The sequence below is a fragment of the Lucilia cuprina genome, chromosome 6, assembly GCF_022045245.1.
Source record: "Lucilia cuprina isolate Lc7/37 chromosome 6, ASM2204524v1, whole genome shotgun sequence".
NCBI lineage: Eukaryota > Metazoa > Arthropoda > Insecta > Diptera > Calliphoridae > Lucilia > Lucilia cuprina.
The window spans coordinates 59,786,953-59,809,064 of NC_060954.1; the positions used below are offsets into that span (position 1 = coordinate 59,786,953).

Sequence of the window (22,112 nt, forward strand, 5' to 3'; positions counted from 1 at the left end):
AGTTTTTAAAGTTAAGAACTTTTGTTTTAAAAAAAGTGAGTTATATGAGAAGAGGAAAATTAAAACTGTTCATATTAAGAAAAATAAAGAAACTGCAAAGTAAACAATTAGTAAAAACAAATAAACAATTTTTTTAAAATAAAAAAAGTTTAAATAATGTTTGATTTTGCTTGTTTATTTAGGCGTGTGTGTGTGTGAGTGTGGAGTTAATATCTTTAAGTTTGGGGGAGTGACGGTATCAAACTATTTAGTTTATCTAGCTGGAAGTGAGACTATGACCACCACACTTCACTTAGACTTAAAGTAGACAATTGACTTTGAAGTTTTTAAAGGCATATTGAAAATAAGATTGACTACTTTCTAGATTACTTAGGGATACTTAAGTGGCATTTAATTTTATAACAAAGACTTTGTATGTAACTAATTAATAATAAAGTTTAAGTCTTTTGGACAAAGCTGGACATTTGGGAAACATTAAGGAAAAAGGAAACTTTGATTCTTAGTAAAACTGCCGGATATTTATTTACTTAATTGTGTGTGTGTATGTGAAATGGATGTATTGCGCATTTGACAATTCCTTAAAGGCTTTTTTTTTTGCTTTATTTAAACTTTTTTTTATTATAGCCATCACATGAGGGATTTCAACCATTCATACAAAATGTTTTGTGTTTCAAGGAAAACCTTTTACATTTGTATGTTTTTGTAGTTTATGAGTATAATTTCCTTTTTTTGTTCTACTATTTTAATGGGGCCAGTAAATCTAATTTTAATTAGCACTTTAAACAAACAACTTAATGGTTTCAAATTTGTTTCTAGTTCTCGAATGGAATAGCAATTCCATGGAGTACATTTACTTTATAAAGTGAAATGAATTTTAGAATTTTATGTTAAAATATTTATAAATAAATAACGTCAATAGAAAGTAGTGAATGTACTTGGTTATTATTCGTCTCTGTGTTTTTGCCTAAAGGAAATGTTATTAAATTTTAATAATCAAATATTTTAAAAGGAACGGATGTACTAAGAGATTTGTTTTTTTATATTTTAAGAATAATGATGTTAGAAATACTTAGACAATGTTCCTCATAAATTTTAAAGACAAATATTTTTTTCATGTTAAAATATTTAAATTATTTAATTATGAACAGTTAGAGAGTAGGGTGTTATTTGCATGACTATGGCTTTATATTATGTTTAAAGTGCTTAGTTTGTTTTATTCCATTTACTCCCCAAAATCTATTTAATTATTTTATTTTTGAAAACACGTTTCTTTTCTTAATTCTCTCTTTAATCCTTTTAAATGGTCATGACGTTTTCCTTTTATTCTTTTGTTTCAAAATTTTTATGAAAATACAATTTACAATATTTATTGTTATTTGTTGTAATTTCTGTCACTTGATGAGATTAAACGATAAAAAGTTTTCACACTTAATTATTGATTTTTTTTTCAAATTTATTTTTGTTTTTTTTAAGAATACAAAGAGTTTTGGTAAGGGATCTCATAAAAAAAGTTCTTTGAATACCTTTTCTTATTTAATTTGTATTCTAAAAGAGAAAATAAGATATAAAAGAAAATTATTTACACTAAATCGGCAGGGAATCTTGAAAGTCCTTTAAGATTTAAACTTAAAACACCTCTGGTGTGAAGGGTATTATGGGTTTGTTATAATGTTTGTAATTCTCTATTATATAGAGTTATTATCGTTTAACGTTTTTTTGCTCGTCTATATGTTGATAACAGTTGGTTAAGATATCTTTCAACTGAAACCTCCAATTTGGGGGGGTTTGGTTCGCAGTTCTGAACTAGTTATTTAACTAACCACTAAGGTTGCCTGTAGACACTGACTACCCAGTTGACTAGCAATTTTACCAAGACCTTGTTCGAGGACCTAAGAGAAAGTTAATCATTACTAAATAGATTACAAAGGGACAGTCGTAGAGCTAGTACACAGCGGTCAATGCATGGCAATGAAATGTCTACTCTCTAGTTTACTTGAGAATAAATGAATGTTAAAGTGTTTTACGTGAACTCATGCCGTGTTAATATACTTCATGATGGTCTTTTTCAACCACTGGTTAAGCTTCTTTGCGACTCGATTGTGTATTTTACACGCAGGTGACAATGGAATTTTCGGTCCCGTATACCTGAACCTTGCTTAAGTAATCAAGCTATTTAATCTATTGCCGTAGTAGCCACCGTTTGGAAATGACAGGTGTCATGAGTCAAGTTCAATCTAACCCCGACAAAGGAGAAAGCAATCACCGGTTAGTGCTGATAGGAGGAGAGGACCCAATATCAGGTGAAAATACCCTATAGATGCTATGCGGAATGCCATGTCCCTATAAACATTCTCATCATCTAAACAGTAAATTCCAAACAATCAACCGTGAAGGAAAATCACCGATAAATTAAAGATTATGGTATAACAACTCCACAACGTCTCAACCAGCTCCACAGACATTTTAAACATTACTCCTTCCATCCTTCAAAAACCTTCACAAATATAACTCAACATCAGAGATATAAGCCGAGAAGGCTCAAATCGGCGGCGTCTGGCCGCCGGTAATATTTTGCAAGCCGAGCCGCCGTCGACTTCTAAACGTAACCGCTGATAAAGATTGGGATTGGGAACGTAGTAGCCACTATTTAAAATTCTTATGGCAAATTAAAAAAAAATTGCCACGCAATATTGTGATAATATTTAAATGGTGAAAACTACTATAAATGTCCATATTCTGCAGAAAAAACTTATATAGAGATAGGTTTCTATCTATTATACATTATAAGGTCGATTTATGAAGAAAATGTTAAAAAATTGAGCCGACAATTTAGCCGCCGCCGTTATTTTCTATAAGTCGCCTCCGATAATTTTGCTTTGGCGTGTATCTCTGCACAGAATCCCTCTCGTTCATCAGATACAAGTATCAGCTCAATTCCAAAAAAAAAAAACAAATAAAATTACGTCAATAAAAGGCAATTTCTTGTTAACCACTTTTAAATAGAATGTAACATTTTCTGGGCGATATCGGATACAAAATGGACTAAATTGTTTTAAAATATATAAAAGAAAGTCTGATTAATGTTCATGCCCTGGAACTAATGTTATTTTTATTTTAATCTCTCAAAATGTAAAATACCACAACTTCCTGAAATACATATGTATCTTGTATGTATGTTTGCAGATTAAGGTGGTACGAATAAAAATATTGATTATATATCCAACATGAAATGAACAATCTAAAAGTACGTTAGGACAAACAATATACATTTTAATTTGTGTCCACCCTAATGAACATATTTAAAATATTGAAACATGTAATACTAAACATAAACCCAAATAAAAAAAAATATATATATAATCACCATCGGCATCATCAACTTTGTCATTATTTTTTGTCATTTACAAAATATGTTTGTACATACAAATACATATGAACATATTATAATTAATTCATTGGTTTTAAGTATTTGTTCTCTCATTCATAAAACTTTCTTTCTTTCTCCATCTTTAACATTTAAAAAAGTTTGATCTGTAACTGTTTTTAATGGTTGACACAAATGACATCCACACAAACTTAACTCCCAAACGATGGCACTAGCTCTTTGGTTTGTTTCCCAAGTAATTAGAAGAAATTGCAAACGTTTTGTTGTTGTATCCCATATTCAGAAAAAAAAGACATTAAACGAATTTTGCACTTAATTGGGTATAAAATTAAATTAAAACTTTTTACACACACTTGAGTGCCACCAAAGTACAAAAAAGAAGAAAAATGACACAGTCACACTGTGTTATAAACTCTTAAATGTATATGATACATACCCTAATACATACATATACACATACTTATTAATATATAAAATGAGACGTCACACTTATATATTTATATACACAAATATGATTATATACATATATAAATATTATATACTCATTATTGTTATTTACCAAAAGAAGGATTTTATAACGTTTTAAAAATAAATACAAGTATTTGTATGTATGTATTAAAATGTTGTCATATGTATGTGTTTATACATAAGTAGATCTGTAACACAGTAGTTTCACAGTGGTTCAATGTAACCATTTATAGAATGTATTTTCAAGATTTTCAACTTTGTAGTCGTCTCAAGCGGAGCAACTTCTTCTATAGCAAAGTTGTCTGAATCTGACTGACTTTTTCTATAGAAAAGTTGTCTGAATCAGACTGACTTTTTCAATAGAAAAGTTGTCTGAATCTGACTGACTTATTCTATAGAAAAGTTGTCTGAATCTGACTGACTTTTTCTATAGAAATGTTGTTTGAATCAGATTGACTTTTTCTATCAAAATAACTTTTTGTATAAAAAAGTTGTCTAAATCGAAGCTATTTTTTCTAACGAATGTTGTTTTCATTTTCAATAGAAAAGTTATCTAAATCGGAGCAACATTTTCTATAGACAAGTTGTCTAAATCGGAACCACTTTTTTATAGAAAAGATGTTTGATTCAGATTAACTTTTTCTATAGAAAAGTTTTTTTAAATCAGAGCAACCAACATGTCATCCTGAAACTACAGGGTAATGCCTTGACAAGTTGACAACTATCTTGGTCCAAAAAATATTTACATGTGTGATAAAAATTCAAAATTAAACGTTGTGTTTTTTACCAAGAGTATCTAAATGAGTACATTTAGTATGTATGTGAATTTTTAATGAAATATATAAATTTTAATGAAAATGTGGGGTTATATATAATATTCTAATCTATGTTTATTTATTCAAACGTAACCAAACGACCCACGCTCCGTACACAATAAACATTTATACATTTGGACAAAAGACTTTGGTTGACCGAATTCGTTCTGGGAGTTCAAGAGGCTGATGCTGCTGCTACTTCTGCTGTTGTCAGTTTGATCAAAAGCAATGTTATGTATATTGCTTTTGTCATATTGACATAAAGGATAAACATTTGAACACTTAATTTTAGATTTTAAATAAATATATATGTGTGTATGTTTGTATCAATAACAATTCAATTTTTGTATAACCTTCAATATGTTTTATATACAGGGTTATATCTGAAGAAAAACCTCAACAAATTGTTGTTTAAATTTATCATCATTTGGATTATGTCCAAGTGAGAAAATTTCATAATGAACTGCATAAAATATGTTGTTAAGTAAACGGCCATTTTATTGATATTAAGATATGTCCATGCTATTTTTAAGGTTAGTTTGTGGTTTAGTTTCATTTGTATGTTTTTATACAAGGATTAAAAAAACATAATTTTAATTATAAATATATTATAAAACTATTTTAAAGTATGCTAGTCAATCAGATTGAGGGGTTATGGTATCGATTTCCCTTCTTTTTTACTACAACTTTGTTAAAGTTGATTGTATTAGACTTACTTTTTCTATAGAAAAGTTGTGTGAATCAGACATACTTTTTCTGTAGAAAGGTTGTGTAAATCAGACGTACTTTTTCTATAGAAAAGTTGTCTGAATCAGACTTACTTTTTCTATGGAAAGTTGTCTGAATCAGACTTGCTTTTTCTACAGAAAAGTTTTCTGAATCAAACTGACTTGTTCTATAGAAAATCAGACTTGCTTTTTCTATAGAAAAGTTGTCTGAATAAGACTTGCTTTTTCTATAGAAAAGTTGTCTGAATAAGACTTGCTTTTTCTATAGAAAAGTTGTCTGAATCAGACTTGCTTTTCTATAGAAAAGTTGTCTGAATCAGACTTACTTTTCTATAGAAAAGTTGTCTGAATCAGACTTGCTTTCTATAGAAAAGTTGTCTGAATCAGACTTGCTTTTCTACAGAAAAGTTGTCTGAATCAGACTTGCTTTTCTATAGAAAAGTTGTCTGAATCAGACTTGCTTTTCTATAGAAAAGTTGTCTGAATCAGACTTGCTTTTCTATAGAAAAGTTGTCTGAATCAGACTTGCTTTTCTATAGAAAAGTTGTCTGAATCAGACTTGCTTTTCTATAGAAAAGTTGTCTGAATCAGACTTGCTTTTCTATAGAAAAGTTGTCTGAATCAGACTTGCTTTTCTATAGAAAAGTTGTCTGAATCAGACTTGCTTTTCTATAGAAAAGTTGTCTGAATCAGACTTGCTTTTCTATAGAAAAGTTGTCTGAATCAGACTTGCTTTTCTATAGAAAAGTTGTCTGAATCAGACTTGCTTTTCTATAGAAAAGTTGTCTGAATCAGACTTGCTTTTCTATAGAAAAGTTGTCTGAATCAGACTTGCTTTTCTATAGAAAAGTTGTCTGAATCAGACTTGCTTTTCTATAGAAAAGTTGTCTGAATCAGACTTGCTTTTCTATAGAAAAGTTGTCTGAATCAGACTTACTTTTTCTATAGAAAAGTTGTCTGAATCAGACTTACGTTTTCTATAGAAAAGTTGTCTGAATCAGACTTGCTTTTCTATAGAAAAGTTGTCTGAATCAGACTTGCTTTTCTATAGAAAAGTTGTCTGAATCAGACTTACTTTTTCTATAGAAAAGTTGTCTGAATCAGACTTACGTTTTCTATAGAAAAGTTGTCTGAATCAGACTTACTTTTTCTATAGAAAAGTTGTCTGAATCAGACTTACTTTTTCTATAGAAAAGTTGTCTGAATCAGATTTGCTTTTTCTATAGAAAAGTTGTCTCAATCAGACTTGCTTTTTCTATAGAAAAGTTGTCTCAATCAGACTTGCTTTTTCTATAGAAAAGTTGCCTGAATCAGACTTACTTTTTCTATAGAAAAGTTGTCTGAATCAGACTTACTTTTTCTATAGAAAAGTTGTCTGAATCAGACTTACTTTTTCTATAGAAAAGTTGTCTGAATCAGACTTACTTTTTCTATAGAAAAGTTGTCTGAATCAGACTTACTTTTTCTATAGAAAAGTTGTCTGAATCAGACTTACTTTTTCTATAGAAAAGTTGTCTGAATCAGACTTACTTTTTCTATAGAAAAGTTGTCTGAATCAGACTTACTTTTTCTATAGAAAAGTTGTCTGAATCAGACTTACTTTTTCTATAGAAAAGTTGTCTGAATCAGACTTACTTTTTCTATAGAAAAGTTGTCTGAATCAGACTTACTTTTTCTATAGAAAAGTTGTCTGAATCAGACTTACTTTTTCTATAGAAAAGTTGTCTGAATCAGACTTACTTTTTCTATAGAAAAGTTGTCTGAATCAGACTTACTTTTTCTATAGAAAAGTTGTCTGAATCAGACTTACTTTTTCTATAGAAAAGTTGTCTGAATCAGACTTACTTTTTCTATAGAAAAGTTGTCTGAATCAGACTTACTTTTCCTATAGAAAAGTTGTCTGAATCAGACTTACTTTTTCTATAGAAAAGTTGTCTGAATCAGACTTACTTTTTCTATAGAAAAGTTGTCTGAATCAGACTTACTTTTTCTATAGAAAAGTTGTCTGAATCAGACTTACTTTTTCTATAGAAAAGTTGTCTGAATCAGACTTACTTTTTCTATAGAAAAGTTGTCTGAATCAGACTTACTTTTTCTATAGAAAAGTTGTCTGAATCAGACTTACTTTTTCTATAGAAAAGTTGTCTGAATCAGACTTACTTTTTCTATAGAAAAGTTGTCTGAATCAGACTTACTTTTTCTATAGAAAAGTTGTCTGAATCAGACTTACTTTTTCTATAGAAAAGTTGTCTGAATCAGACTTACTTTTTCTATAGAAAAGTTGTCTGAATCAGACTTACTTTTTCTATAGAAAAGTTGTCTGAATCAGACTTACTTTTTCTATAGAAAAGTTGTCTGAATCAGACTTACTTTTTCTATAGAAAAGTTGTCTGAATCAGACTTACTTTTTCTATAGAAAAGTTGTCTGAATCAGACTTACTTTTTCTATAGAAAAGTTGTCTGAATCAGACTTACTTTTTCTATAGAAAAGTTGTCTGAATCAGACTTACTTTTTCTATAGAAAAGTTGTCTGAATCAGACTTACTTTTTCTATAGAAAAGTTGTCTGAATCAGACTTACTTTTTCTATAGAAAAGTTGTCTGAATCAGACTTACTTTTTCTATAGAAAAGTTGTCTGAATCAGACTTACTGATTCAGACTTACTTTTTCTATAGAAAAGTTGTCTGATTCAGACTTACTTTTTCTATAGAAAAGTTCCTTAAAATTGTTTTAAGAAAATTTTCTGATTCAGATTTATTTTTTTTAAACTATTTTTTTTTTAATTTTGACCTATTGACCTAATTATTGAAACACCCTGTTTTCCTAGACACAATGTTGCAACAAAACTTATTCAATAATTATGTATCGAGTTGTAACAAAAAGGAAAAAAAAAAATATTGCTGATGATGTTTTCAAAAGAGCGTTCGTTTTAAAGTGTATATTGTTTGTATAGAAATACACAAGTTTAGTACAAAATGGTCTTGACAACTTTTGAATGAACTTTAGTTAAGAACAAAACTTAATTTTGACAATGAATTTTCTAACGAGCAAACTTTTTGCAGTTAAGTAAAATAAAGACACTTGTCTCGTTTTCTTATTTGTAGGGCAACATGGGAGGGGGTAAGTTGGAGTGTGAGAGATGAGGTGTGGATGGGTTGTCGTTCACATATTCATGAAATTGTTGTGCAAAGACATTATGAGATTGTTTTGAAAACTATTAAGTCAAAAGCTCTAGAGAATATTGTACTTGTCTTGTCTGGATAATATTTAATACAATAAAATGTTTATGATATGAGCATTAAATAAAATATGTAAGCAGAAAAACAAGCAAATGTCTATGAGTATTACACTATTTACAGTGGTATATTTTCAATTTTAAAAATTTCAAATAAAATTCTTAAATATGTGAAATATTTCAAATAATTTTCCAGAATTAGAAATTTTTAAATATAAAATGCCAATTTTAGAAATATTATTAGAAAATTACAGTTAGAAATGGTGTTTTATAACGCAAGTTCTCTCTTTCTTTTCACTCTCTGTGTGTGTAATTATGTATATAATGTAATGAGTACAGACATATGCACTTATGCATATGCAAAGTAAGGATATACATATATGTGTAAATGGCCACTTTAACGGTAGACACTGCTGTGGTCAAGGGTCAATTACAAGGATTTTTTGTTTTACAAATTCTACAATAAGAAAATCTTTATGTTTTAGATTACAAAAAGATTATTATAGAAATTAAAAAATGTTGACAAGAATTGTTTTGCTTGTCCTTAAAATAACATTTTCGACATTATTTGTTATGTTTGTTTTATTTTTTCCTGTTTGAAATCAGACCACCCATGATGAGATTTTCTATTGGTAATAAGAGGAAAATTTAATTATTGATGTATAAATAGATACTTAAAGTAGGATGTAACCGCATTTTATATTAAAAAATAAACACAATAAGAAAAATAACATAAAAAAACAACAACATCAACATTTCATAAAGTAGAACAAGCAATACCATCATCATTATGAGATATATATATTTTTTTTATATACTGAACCATGTTTACATAGATGGTTGGATATGGATAGATATGTAACAAGATTACAGTTACATATAACAACATACATGAACATATATTGTTTATGTACTCAATATATAATGTATTGCAATATACATACATATATTTATTAATGTACGTGGGAAAACTGAAATGTCCTTTTAATGTTTGTAAAGTTGGCTCTTTAGATCAAAGGACGATTTTATTGAGGTTATTAAAAAGTTCTATTTAAAAGACATTTAAAATGATGTGGCATCAGCAATTGTACATTTTAATGATTGAGTTTAAACTACGTTGTAAATTTGCTACATACAACAACATTTTCAAATGTTATGACCAATTTTGTCAGGGGTAAGAATGCCTGTTTTTAAAAACGATTATATGTCTAATGTCTGTGGATACTATAATACATTTGAATGGACATTAGACATTATGACACTAAAAGTACCGATAGAATACTTTAATAAAAAACTCTTATATGGAGGGACGGTTATAATGAAAGGAGAAATAATGAAACAATTTCATTCGTTTTAGGTTTCGTCAAATGAAGAGTATTTGTCAAATTTTATTTAATTATATTGAAAATTACGACCTGTAGCAAAGTTTACTTTACATGAACATACAAACATACAGAAGGGCGAACATTGTTTAGTCGACTCAGAAACGCTTAATAACCTTCAGCACTCTCGTAATGTAGTTTAAATAAGTACCAGTTTAGAAACGAAAAAATACCAGAAAATATGCTTTTATAGATTTCAATTCAAGCAGTAACCTAAAGTTTAAGTTTAGTCAGGACTCTGCATGTTTAACTTCATGATTATTATAAGAAACTCAAAATATTCGCAGCAACATAGGAACTTTTGTTGATATTCAAGCGTCACTTCTCGTACTAAACTCTTATACTATTACTTCCCTTTTAGTTAGGCAATGATAGACAAGCAGGCTGGCTGGTCTATCTGACATTACATCCCCCGTGGCATGATTCATGACAAATGACCCACATTTTGGTGTATTACAATCCCGGGGTTAAGAGGTGCTACCAGTACCCGTACCTTGACGTACCCTAGGTGATGTTGACGAAACAACTGCAGCAAACTTAGTAGTGTGGTTGGGCGACATATAAGATCCAGGAAATTCTTGGCAGTAATGCTCTGGGATGAGTCTTTAGATAATGAGAATATTTGTAGGGACAACGACATCAAGAAGGTGTTTTCTTCTGATGTTTGGCTCCGCTCCTTCTATCAGCTCTAATCGGTGATTGCGTCTCCTTTTTTGTCGGCTTTAAATTGAGCTTGTCTCATGACACCTGTTATTCCCCAACGGTGCTACGATGGAAAAAGATTAAATAGCTCGAATAAATGATTTGATAGCTCGAAAAAGCACAATGAGTTGGTGGTAAGCCGTAAAGAAGCTTATCCATTGGCTGAAAAAGACCACTTTGAAATAGAACCACACGGTCTGAAATTACCCTTGCGTGGGTCGAGCTTGCCACAACGGGGTATGCTCTTGATATCTCTAACGCCCTTTACGTAGCAATGCCGTTAGGTTTTATCAAGAACAATTTCCCCAGATTCTTTTTTTAAAAGGCTGGAAATAGATTTAATAACATGGACACATACAAGTTATTATAACCCCCTTTAATGAGAAATGCACAAATAGGCAGACAGGCAAGTCCTCTTTGGCTTTCCTTCAATGAATACTATCGCTGTAGCAAAAACAGGAAAAAAACGGTTTTCCATCTTTTCTGTGAAAACCTTGCTTTAGCTAGAAAAGTTCGAGGTTGATGAGATTCCGAATGACTATAGACTGGATCTAATACTTATACTACTACGTCAAAACGGGGTCTCTGCGACTCTACTTGATTGCTTTCGCGTAATATACTACTACGTTAACCAGGTCCTTTTATACAGAGATTTTCATTTATTCTGTTCCCTTCATTCCTTTCATTTTATGCTTTTAGGTTTAATATCATAGAAAACTCTTTAAATACCAATTGATGAACTAAAAACTACCAAATTCTTAAAACATTTTGGTAATAAATTCCCTAAAATTGGTCCATAATACCCTAATTCCATATATGTATAGTGTTACCTTACGAAATACACTTTATACTTTGATGGTGGTGATGATGGTGGTACTTACAGGCCCAAATGCTTTGTATGCTTAAACTTAACGTTTAATAATCGAGAGGTATTTGGAGTATTTTATTATTTATTTTTATATTTCTAAATAATTCAATCATGTTTCTCCAAGTGTTTTAATCTATATATTTTGTTAAAAACAACTTTTTCGCCTGCTATCATAATCGCTTAAGTCTCTGCAAGCTGTGACATTGTAAAAGTATTTTTGTATGTGGTTGTGTGTCTAAATTAATGGAAAACACATGCATAAATATTGATATATGTAAATGTATACGAGCAAATACTTGCATATGTGTTGTATTTTAATAAATAAAATTAAATAAAATAGCAAAAAAAAAAAAGAAATGTTATAATAAATTTATAGATACTCAAATCATGTGAAGTATTTGTAAGAGTTTGTGTGTATTGTATATAGTATGTATATGCATGTAAGCATGTAACAATATAAGTACTTACATTTTGATTGGATCCATTATTGGTGTTGTTGGTTGTGTAGGTAGTGGTGGTGGTAGTAGTCGTTTCACGACAGCTGGCTGCTGAGGGATGAGGTGAGGTAGGTGGAGATGGTTGTGGAATTGAGGGGCCCGTTCTATTGCGTAGACGGGCTAAAGCACTCCTTAGGCCTTCCGTATTTGTGTTGTCGGGCCCCTTTCCAAACAAAATGCATCCACAAAACACTTTGAATGTTTTGGATTGGAGTTTATTAAATATATTTTGACTGTTTTTTTTTTTCTTTTTTTAGGTTTGGTTTTGTTTTGTACGTTTTATTTTTTATTTTTTAATTTTTAGTTTTTTAACTTTTTATTTCACCTAAGCGTCAAGTGTACCAAAGAAACATACTTTAAAATATATACTTTTTTAACAAAAGCAGACAAATTCAATTATATATTTCATAAAAGGATTTCATAGGGAAATTGCTTTTGAAAGCCTAACTTTAACAAAAAAAAAAAAATACACACTTTCATCTTGAAGCAAACAAACTTTGTAGCACACACACACATACACTTGAAATTTTTATTTATTTAGTCTATAGGTTGTAAAAAAACCATTAACTTTGATATTCTATCTTAGCAATAGATTTAGCCTTTTTTGAACACTTCACACCGAGCGAGCAAGTGTGTATGTTAAGTTTAACCTTTTTGGTTGTTGTTGTTGTTTTGCCCCCAAAATGCAACATATGGTAAAAATTTTATCGCTCTAAGAGATTAGGAACATTAGATAGATGGTTGGTTAAACACTTTTATATGATAAATAAATATGTATAAAAAAAGTGTAAAAGGCACAAAATAAATAACAAAATAAGAAGATGGATTTACTTTTTTTATTAACTCTAAATCCAGTTGGTGTTAAATAAAAAAAATATATTTTGATTTTTTTCTGTAGTAATAAAGTTTATAGCAATATTCATACATTCTACATGAAATTGTTATTTAATTTAATAAAATAATTAACATACTTGTATTAGGGATTTATGGTTTTAATTACATATATGTTATGGAAAAACTTTTTTATGTAATTATTATTAATATAATGATGAATAATAAATTTCATTTATATGATGATATGTTATAAACTTGAATATTAATTTATTTTGTTTATTAATTTTCTTTGATGAAAATATGACTTAATGTCATTATTTTTCAATTTATTTGAATATTAAGTTTTTGCTCAAGGGATGTAGACAGCAACATTTGGAAGATTTATACGAACAAAGATAATTAATTTTAATTTGATGTTAAGCTCAAATTGACAGCATTTATTTAAAAATCATTTTAGCAACAAAACCTTTCACATATGTTGTAAGTATAAGTGATATTCAATTCAACATTAATTACATATTACTCATACGTAACTGTAAAACATTTGCTACAGCGAAAATTTTTGTAATTTTCTTAAATTTCCTTTGAATTTAATTATTATAAAATTCTTATTAAAATTTTTACCTTTTTTCCCATAATTCAATTTCTAACACCAATTAATTAATTGTCAGCATAAAGTTTTCCAACTATTAAATAAATTATAATTAATTAGCGACAAGTAAAATAAATACATTGACAAAAATACCATTTAATAGGTCTGTAATTAATCACAATACCTAATATATTGCATTTAGTTAATGTGCCTTTTGAAGGTGAACTAAATAAGACCTAAATTTAATATATTCAAAAAGTTGTATTGTTGCCTGTAATCAAAATCATTTCAAAAACATAATAAATTTAACGTCGCACATAGAAGTCAGAGAACAGTGTTATATTTATTGTAGTAAGTACTTGCAAAATTTTCTATGAATAAAATATGTATTATATGTATACGTACACTTGTATACTATTAACACATAGGTATCTATGTGTTAATATATGCATGTTTGTGTTCGATAAACATGTATGTAAACAAACAGTATTGTTTAAAACTTAAACAACTTTACTGACTATCCTACGAAATGGTTTGTTGATTAGGCTATTAACAAAGTTGTGTGCTGGTCTTTTGATTAGTTTATAAATTAGTCTATGTCTAGTGTACTGACCGATCTATGGGTTACTTTCTCATCCAGTCCGTGGATTACTAGCAACTAATGTATTGACCAGCTTAAGGATTATTCTACTCACTTGTTTATTGACTATTCCATTAACTGTTATAATCATTAATCTATAAACTAGTCTAGGAGCCAAGCTGTGGACTGTTCTACGAACCAGTCTGTGGGCAAGTCTGTTGACTAGTCTAATCAGTATTCTATGGACTGGTCCATTGTCTAGTCTACTGATTAGTCTATAGATTGGTTTATTAACTAGTCTATGGACTGGGCTATTGACAAGTCTGCGTACCGACTAGATTATTGACAAACTTATTGACTACATAGTCTATTGATTAGTCTATAGAATGCTATATCAACTAGTATATGGCTTTGTCTATTGACTAGTCTTCTAATTAGTCAATAGATTGATCTATTAACTAGTCAATTTAGTAGTCTATGGCTTATTGACTAGTCTGTGTACCTACTAGATTATTGACAAGCGTATTGACTAATCTATTGATTAGTCTATTAAATGCTCTATTAACTAGTCTATTGACTTGTCTATTATGTAGTCTATGAACTAGTATATTGACTAGTCTATGGACTAGTATATTGACTAGTCTCTGAACTAGTATATTGACTAGTATATTGACTAGTCTATGGAGTAGTATATTGACTAGTCTGTTGACTTGTCTATGGATTAGTTTGTTGATTAGTCTATAGACTGGTCTATTAACTGGTCTCTTGATTATTTTATAGACTTGTTAATAGACCTGGTATAGTAATGTAAACGGATAAGAATGTGAACAAGTTTATAGACTAGTCTATAGACTATTCTATTAGCTAGTCAAATATTCTACGGACTGGTCTATTGATTAGTCTATTTACTACTAGTCCATGGACCAGACTATTAATCAATTTATCTACTAGTCTATTGAATAGTCTATGGATTTGTGAATTGGCTAGTCTTAAGACATGTATGAGCACTGGCTAGTCGCCATTGACTAGTCTATAGACTTGTCTATGGAATAAGTAGACTATGAAAAATTGTGTTGAGCAGTCTAATCGCTATTTTTTCTGATTAGACTATTAACTAGTCTATGAACTAGTACAATGACAAGTCTATGGATTATACATTAGCTGCACAGGTTTCGAACAATACTGTAAATAATAAATACATGTAGGAATATATGAATATATACATGTTTAAAACGGAAATGACTAAAGGTGTTAGTTTTCAGGCTTTCTTTCCTCGTTCCTTGAATAATGTTTAAAACACACTTTATTTCTTATATATTTTGCAACTACACAACGACAACACTGTGCACTATTATGCTCGTATAAGCATTTTTCGTTGTTGCTGTTGTTAATATTGCTGTTGCTGCTGTTGTTGATAGTATATATTCTTACTGACCTAGTTATATCAATGGAAATTCCAATGCATACAACATATATTCATGCCTACAACAACAATAAACAATAACAATAATAATAACAAATATAAAAACAACAACAACAATAAGAGGCGTATAGAAAATAAGTCAAAAAGAAATTGAGAAAAAAAATCACAATTCACTATTATGAGTGAGCAATGGAAAAAAAACAAACACACACATAATCAAGGCTTTTTCTTTTACTTAGAAATTGTGTGCGAAAATGTGTTTTTTTTGTTAAATATTCTAAACTTAGATCAAAATAGAGGAAAAAACAACAACAACGACTATTACAAAATGATTTACTATTATAAGTGAATGACTAACAAGCGTAAGTAACGGTTTCTTTTTTTTCGTTTTGTAGCCGTGTAACATTTTATTTTTCAACTAGTAAAAAAAATAAAAATCAATAATGAACTCATAAAAAAAATCAAACAATGTACTGGGAGTATGTTTGTATGTAAACAGGGCTGCCAGCTTTAACCGATTAAATTAGAAGCAAGCGAAAGCAATAAATAAATGTTAGAAATAGATAAATCTTGTTTTCCTGTTCTATATACTTGTAATTGTTACTTCACCTCAGGCTAAGCAGTAACATTTAAGTAATGACAATTTGGCGTTTTGTTAAAGAGGATAAAACGTTATTCCTGAAAAGTTGTTAGCGGTTAGAGGTTGATAATAGAAATTTTTCCTTCGATTTAAATGAACATTTCAGGGGAATAGACATTACACTTTTATTGAAAATAAAGGTTTATTATGAATAAATACCACATACAACGATACAACTCTACGACTACGATTGTGAATTGGTCTATTATATAAAAACATGTTTAATTTAATTTTATTGGTTTTTAAAGCTTAAACTTTCTCTTTATTCCCGTTGTAAAGAGAAGCAATCAGTAGGAACTATGGACCTAGGAACTATGGACCAATGTTGCTACTTTCTAACTTTAGTAATTGGCAAGTTATATTAATGGGCCATAGTATTTAATAAGGATCCAGCATTTTATGTGTTCTAATTTTTAGCTTTAACTAGAATATATATGTTTGTATGTATGAACTTTGAAAACTAAATGTTCCTCTAAGAATCTTGGACCCAAATCTGGATACCAACGTATACTCTAAAAAAGTCAAATATGAAAAGTAATAACATCAAAGTTACGATAAAAGCATTAATAACCCAGTACCGGCGGCAAGTGTTGATCTGTTCGTGAAGAGTCATGTGAAGTCGTCATGCTGCAATAGTGAGCAAAAGTCTACTAACGCGGTGAGTATCTTGGCCTCTTTGCGAACATTCAAGTCAGAGTACTTTACGTGAGTATCTGGTCTTTTTCATCCACTGGATGACAAAAACTAAGCAACCACTGCCCCTTTGTTAATCTTAACCTGTTACCATAACGAGAGAGTTATGGTGTCATGAACAAGCTCAATCTTAGAGGGACGTAATTGGTAGTTGAGCATGTTTTAGAGCATGTTTTATAGTAAACTCCAACACACTCAACTAAGTTGAAAAATCGCTGATAAGTTAAAGAAAGGGCAGTGACGACCTTGCACCACGTCCCTTAACCATCCCTCCTTTTTAGACCATAGTCTGACACATCCATCAATTACTCTATTCTCTTTATAAAATCAGAGTAGAAATCAGAAAACTCCACCTGGTATACCCAAACTTTACATTATCAGCATAAATCCAACATTTTATTAGTCCACATTAATGCGCTAATAATTTGTAGTAATTTGTACCGCTCCTAGCATCAAGGAACGATAACAGAAATGTATCTTTAAAAGTATATTTCCCCGTCTATCTGCTCTTCAATCAAGAACCCTCTTACCTCGAATTTGGGTTTAAACCACAGCCCGAAGGAACCTCATCCAACTGATCAGCCATGACATAGTCTGGTAGGCAACTGGCCACCCATAGTACCATATTATGTGGTGCTTTGGTAAGACCGCTTTTTAATAATACTCAGATGATAATAACATACCAAATCCCAAAAAGTATAGAGTACTAAGAGCAGTGAAACGCCATAAGCTCTCAAATAAGCCACCTTGTACTTGTTCTTTCCCACGTACGTTCACACATTTATAAAAAGATACAAAACCAGTTAGAGAACCCTTGTTTTACTCTCTGCCTTTCATTGACTTAGAGCAAATGGTGATGGAGGTAAGGAGGTATAGTATTTAAGGAGAATTAAGTTGAATAAAATGCTTCAGGAAATCATTCATGCCAATTGTGAACAATAATTTCACTGGAGTTTATTCCCTTTTGCACGTTTTATGTATAGGAGAGAAATTAAACTCCCATAGAGTTTGTTATTCAGAATAGGCCTGATTGTGAGTCAATAAAAGAAAAATAATATTCTCTTTTAAGGCCGAAGGTAAAGATGGTCAGATCTATCGAGGAACTGTCAACTTAAAATAAAGCTAAGAATAAAAAAGAAGCTCCTTATACAGTCCCTACTTAAAAGAAGCTTCCTACTTAAAAGTTTCCGTCTTTTAATGTGCATACATATATACTCATAGGTATCTCATATCAGAATTCTTCGAGTAAAGGTTACACTGCAAAGCAAGATATTTTAAAGACGTCGACAAAATCAATCTCAAAGGTAAGGGTATTTCAAAAGAAAGCCCCGAAAAACATATATTGTGAGTCCTTATTGTTTGTGATGTCCTTTTGTCAGTCCCTCTGTATGTATGTTGAAGTAAATATTTTGAATCTTTGGAATCGAAATCTTGAATAATTTCACACATATCTTTATCGTTTATGCATAGCGTTTGGAGGTAAAGGATATACATATGTACACATAAGATGAAAAATAACAAATTTAGAGATTTTACTTCTAAACTACTAGAGATGATTGCTTTTGCTTCTAAAGATTGAACAATTAAACAATGCACAAATACTTTTAGGAGTATGTTGAACAGTTAATATTATAGACGGCTGCTTTTGCTTGAAGATATAATACTCATATACAGCACAGCATTTAAAGGTGAAGGATATACATATAAGAAGAATATTAAAAAAAATTAAAGATGATTGCTTTTGCTTCTAAAGGTTGAGTAATTAATGCTCAAATACACTTAGGAATATGTGAATAATTACAGTTATACACGGCTGCTTTTGCTTTTAAAGCCTGGGCATATAATGCTCAGATACAGCGGAGCGTTTAAAAGTGAAGGATATACATACATATAAGTAGAAAATATAGAATTTAAGCCTTTGCTTCTAAAGCTTGACCAATGAATATTTAATAACACTTAGACATATGTCGAAAAATTTCAGTTACAGATGGCATGCCAATTTTATGACTTATTTAGTGTAATTACAGATTTCCCTTGTCTGCGAGTACTTTTATAAAGAAATTATTTTTATTTATTTAAAAAAATTTCAATAAAATTTAAAGAACGGGAAGTAAATTCAAATTGTCAACACTTTATGCCGCAAGGTGAAGAAAAAAAAATGTTTTTTTTTTCAAAATGTTCATACAATTTATGATAAAAAAACGAGAGATAGATATTTATGAATTATAATTTAATGTTTTTTTAATAGGACTCTAGACGACATGCTACCTCCATGTTGTACATTTTAAATTCCAACCACTTGAGTTTTTACGTCTGTATGTTTGCCTGTATGTTAGTGTACTTTAGGTTAAAACCAGTAATATTATTTAAAGAGATTTAAAAATACATTATAAATTTATATAAACATACATATACATATAAAAAAAAATAAAATAAAGCCTTCTTAACAGTTAAGTAGATGAGATAGAAAGAAGATAATGACGATGATGTTGTTGGTGGTGATGCCGTTGCTTCTGATGGTGGTAGAAGTATTAAGTAAAATTTAACATTTCCGGAAATTGAAAAATAAGACATCCATGTCCCTAGACTATATACAAATATAAATCCATGGTATTAAATAAGCCAAACAGAAAAATAACATAAAGTACCGAAAAAAACAAAAGAAGGAGGGATCATAAAAATAAAATAAAGAACAGAAGTAGTAGTGGTAGTAGCATGTCATAATATTCTTAATAATAGGAACAGACAAATATTTTCGTAAAATAACTATATATGGCCAAATGAAAGCTATGTAAGTGTTACGCATACATAGCGTGTAGTTCTAGCTGTCTATATGTTTTTTGTTTTTGTTATTATTGTTTAAACTACAAACGATTTTAGCAACGAATGAGTGCATCTAAACAATAAAATTCAAAACAATTGTAATAACGGCCATAGAAAAATGTGGCCCTTTCCCTTCTTTTTTCCCACTTCTAATTCTGCTTAGCTACTTATACTACTACTACTATTTTGCTTCCTTCCGTTCTTCCTTTTGTTTAAGGCTTAGTTAAATACACATAATATTTACGTCGTGGTTTTAAGAGAAAGAGAGGAAGCGAGTGTGTGTGTGTATGCCTGTTTACGAGTGTTTGTAAATACATACACATACATGTATGTATGTCTTTATAATTCTGTATATTTTTATGTGTCAAAATATTTTTCTTTTTTAAGCAAGTCTTACTTAATTTTGTATACAATTAAACAATTTATTCAAAGTTATTTAAAATTTATTTTTTTAACACATTTTTAGCTAAAATCTTTTATATTTTTTCTACTTTAATTTTAAAAAATTTTCAGCTATTCTTTTCTATTTAAAAACACTTTTCATTTTCCATTTTTTTTCTATTAAACTTAACATTTACCGTTCGTTATTCTTCGCACAATTTTACCAACCGTTCACGACAAAACCCTGCAACTAACTGAAACTTTGATTAGAATTATGCACGACATGCTCTTATGAAAAATGACACTTGTATTTTGTAACAAAAAAGGATTGACAATACAATAAACAATAATATACCATTGTGTACTCTCTTTTTTGTTTGTGTATCTCTCTGTCTATTCCTTTATTAACATTTTACTAAGAGAACGCGCACATTTGTGGAATATTGCCAGATTGATGTTAAATACGCATCTACAAATGTAAACAATATTATGGGTGTTAACTTTTTTTGTTAAGTTGTAAATCTAATAACGAAATGCCCTAGAGCCTTCCGTTTAGCCAGAAAATGAACTTTTATGTTTTCACCCAAAAATTGAATTTTGGTAGGAAATAGAAGTGATCACAGATTTTAATCCTTTTTGCCCTAGGGCCTTCCGTTTAGCCAGAAAATGGACTTTTATGTTTTCACCAAAAAATTGCATTGTTGTAGGAAATAGAAGTGATCACAGATTTTAATCCTGTTTGCCCTAGGGCCTTCCGTTTAGCCAGAAAATGCACTTTTACGTTTTCACCAAAAAATTGAATTTTGGTAGGAAATAGAAGTGATCACAGATTTTAATCCTTTTTGCCCTAGAGCCTTCCGTTTAGCCAGAAAATAAACTTTTATGTTTTCACCCAAAAATTGAATTTTGGTACGAAATAGAAGTGATCACAAATTTTAATCCTTTTTGCCCTAGGGCCTTCCGTTTAGACAGAAAATGGACTTTTATGTTTTCACCTAAATATTGAATTCTGGTGGAAAATAGAAGTGATCACAGATTTTAATCCTTTTTGCCCTAGAGCCTTCCGTTTAGCCAAAAAATGAAATTTTATGTTTTCACCCAAAAATTGAACTTTGGTAGGAAATAGAACTGATCACAGATTTTAACCCTATTTGCCCTAGGGCCTTCCGTTTAGCCAGAAAATGAAATTTTATGTTTTCACCCAAAAATTGAATTTTGGTACGAAATAGAAGTGATCACAGATTTTAATCCTTTTTGCCCTAGGGCCTTCCGTTTAGCCAGAAAATGAAATTTTATGTTTTCACCCAAAAATTGAACTTTGGTAGGAAATAGAAGTGATCACAGATTTTAATCCTTTTTGCCCTAGAGCCTTCCGTTTAGCCAGAAAATGAACTTTTATGTTTTCACCCAAAAATTTAATTTTGGTACGAAATAGAAGTGATCACAGATTTTAATCCTTTTTGCCCTAGGGCCTTCCGTTTAGACAGAAAATGGACTTTTATGTTTTCACCTAAATATTGAATTCTGGTGGAAAATAGAAGTAATCACAGACTTTAATCCTTTTTGCCCTAGGGCCTTTCATTTAGCCAGAAAATGGACTTTAATGTTTTCACCAAAAAATTGAATTTTGGTAGGAAATAGAAATGATCACAGATTTTAATCCTATTTGCCCTAGGGCCTTCCGTTTAGCCAGAAAATGCACTTTTATGTTTTCATCCAAAAACTGAACTTTGGTAGGAAATAGAAGAGATCACAGATTTTAATCCTTTTCGCCCTAGAGCCTTCCGTTTAGCCAGAAAATGGAATTTTATGTTTTCACCAAAAAATTGCATTTTGGTAGGAAATGGAAGTGATTTTAATCCTTTTTGCCCTAGGGCCTTCCGTTTACCCAGAAAATGGACTTTTATGTTTTCATCAAAAAATTGAATTTTGGTACAAAATTAAAGTGATCACAGATTTTAATCCTTTTTGCCCTAGGGCCTTCCGTTTAGCCAGAAAATGAACTTTTATGTTTTCACTCAAAAATTGAATTTTGGTACGAAATAGAAGTGATCACAGATTTTAAT

At 30.1% G+C, this 22,112-nt stretch overlaps 1 protein-coding gene across 1 annotated transcript in view; it reads right to left on the minus strand.

The window, feature by feature from the left end:
• Window positions 1-12,508, minus strand: part of LOC124420552 (putative uncharacterized protein DDB_G0277255) — a 38,527-nt gene extending 26,019 nt beyond the window's left edge. The window contains exon 1 of the mRNA XM_046953801.1: window positions 12,052-12,508. The gene's annotated coding sequence lies outside the window, so the exon portion shown is untranslated. The remainder of the gene's footprint in view (window positions 1-12,051) is intronic.
• Window positions 12,509-22,112: the final 9,604 nt, after the last annotated feature.